The following is a 2,483-nucleotide window of genomic DNA, read 5'->3' as shown; positions in this document are numbered from 1 at the left end:
AGACCACATAACTATTAGCTTGCCTCTCGTGTAGAGATTTTTGTGTGCTCTTTCTGTTGGGACTTTTTATTTGTCCCACTGTATAGTTGAGGTTAGTCTCAAGCTTGTGATCCCTTTTCCTGTATCTCATGAGATGTAGGAGTACAGGGAAGTTTTAATCTGCAAAGAAGGTAATTTGTTATCCTCTGCTTCTATTGTTCAGAATGACTGATGGATACTCTGGGAGTGATCTCACAGCTTTAGCAAAAGATGCAGCATTGGGCCCTATCCGAGGTGAGCACGAAAGCATTTGAAACACTAGAACTTTGAATGGTACCATGTTATACATTTAGCTTGTTTGTTTTTGGTTTCTGTGTGTAACAGCCCCAGCTGTTCTAGAACTTACTTTGTAGACCAGGCTAGCCTCAAACTCAGAGACCTGCCTGCCTCTGTTTCCCAAGTACTTGGCGGGATCAAAGGCACTAGAGTTTTGCATATATATTTATTTACACCATATGTATGTAGTGCCCACAGAAGTCAAAAGAGGGCATGAGATACCCTAGAACTGAAGTTACAGCCATTTGTGAGCTGTCATGTGGGTGCTAGGAATCAACCCCTGGTCCTCTTGTAAGAGCAGCAAGTGCTCTTAACCACTAAGTCATAAGTACAAAAGAAGTAAAGTTGTATTAGTTCAAAGCTTGATACAAAACATTATCAGAGTAGAAGTCAGTGTTAGGAATATTTCTTAGAGGAGGTTCTCCGCCAGGTGGCACCGGGAAAGCATGGTGACGGGGAGAGAGAGAGAGAAGCAGAGACCACACTAAACAAGGAGACCCCGTGTCCATTCTCTGGGGGGCGGGGCAGTTTAAATAGCCTGTGGGCCTAGTCTTGACCCTCCCTGGGCAGGGGGTCACCATTTGGCAGGCTTTCTCTGAGGTGGAGTTTGGATTAAGGCAACTCCCACAGGAGGGGGCTTGAAATGGAGCTTCCTGCCCAATATTCCAAAGATGGATGTCAGGGTCTGGGATGAGGCCCCTGACTAAATATTTCAGTCAGTAGGCATTTTTTTTGTGAAATAGATTAAATAGTTGAGGCTTTCTGGAAAAAGTGTTCTCTGTTGTGTGTTCACGATCTTTTCTTTATTAACGATCTTTAAAATGTAAAAGTATATTGACTAAATGACTCAGTGCTAAAAGAACCTGAGTTCAGTTCCTAGCACCCATGTTAGATGACTCATAACTGCCTGTAACTCCAGCTTCAGGGGGATATAGTGCCTCTAGCCTCCAGGGGCACCTCTCCTCTACTACATGTCCCCCACGCACATAATGATTAATTATAATAATAATAAATCTTTAAAATGTAAGGCAATCTACAGAACATGTGAAAATAGCCCATAAGCGTTGCAAAACACTCCTTTTATAAGACCTTTTCTTGCTTTCTAAAACCTTTGGTACTCCTCCAAACCCTAGGTTTGGATCTGTCTCTATATTGGAGATTTACACAGTAGTTTTTCGATTGAAGAATTGCTGCAGACCTCTTAACAAGTTTTAAGAAACAATGATAGTGGCTACAAATTGCTTACTACCTGGTATGTAATTGCATCTCATGAGTATACAAACAAAACAACACTGAGTCAAAACAAATTGATACAAACTAGTATTTAAATGGAAAAGCTGGCCAGGCAGTACTGGCTCAGGCCTTTAATCCCAGCACTTGGGAGGCAGAGGCAGATCTCTGTGAGTTCAAGGTCAGCCTGGTCTATATAGAGAGTTCTAGACCAGTGAGGGTTACACAGTGAGAGCCTGTCTTAAAAATGGGGGTGGGGGGGTGCTGAAGAAATAGCTAAGTTAAGAGCACTGGCTTTCTCTTATGAAAACTGTAGTTCAATTCCCAGAACCACACTCCAGTTCTAACAATCCATCATGCTTTTCCAGCCTTTGCAGGCACTAGGTACTTTTATCTGATAAACAAGAAATACGTGTAGACAAAACACCAATACATAAAATAGAAATAAAGTAAGACTTTAAAATGAATCTTAAAGCTTTAGCATTCTGGCTGGGCAGTGATGGCGCACGCCTTTAATCCCAGTGCTCAGGAGGCAGAGGCAGGTGGATCTCTGTGAGTTCGAGGCCAGCCTGGTCTACAAGAGCTAGTTCCAGGACAGGCTCTAAAAGCTACAGAGAAACCCTGTCTCGAAAAACCCAACCCCCTCCCCCCAAAAAAGAAAGATTTAGCATTTTGAATACCAGAAGGTAGGTATGCTGGCACAGGCTTGTAATCCAGCTATTTGGGGGGAAGATGACAGAGGAGGGTCACAAGTTCAAGGCCAGTATGGACTAGTGAGCTAGAGGAAGGCTTGCCAGTGTAAAAGAGAGCATCAGCTCAGTGATTGCCTTACATGTCCAAGACCATAGTTCAGTTCCTGGTACTACAAATAAACAAAAGAAACCTAAGGGCCAGGAGATGACTCAAGTAGGTAAGAGCACTTGCTGTGCAAAAACACT

General features: G+C 43.1%; 1 protein-coding gene across 1 annotated transcript in view; it reads left to right on the top strand.

Annotated features, from left to right (window-relative positions):
- The window catches only part of Spast (spastin), a 66,848-nt gene that overhangs the window by 46,868 nt on the left and 17,497 nt on the right, over positions 1-2,483 (top strand). The gene's annotated exons all lie outside the window — the stretch shown is intronic.

This window comes from Microtus ochrogaster, unplaced genomic scaffold (genome assembly GCF_000317375.1).
Source record: "Microtus ochrogaster isolate Prairie Vole_2 unplaced genomic scaffold, MicOch1.0 UNK26, whole genome shotgun sequence".
NCBI classification, from domain to species: Eukaryota; Metazoa; Chordata; class Mammalia; order Rodentia; family Cricetidae; genus Microtus; species Microtus ochrogaster.
The sequence above is the reverse complement of the archived record's forward strand: the minus strand, read 5'-3'. Positions and strand labels throughout refer to the sequence as shown.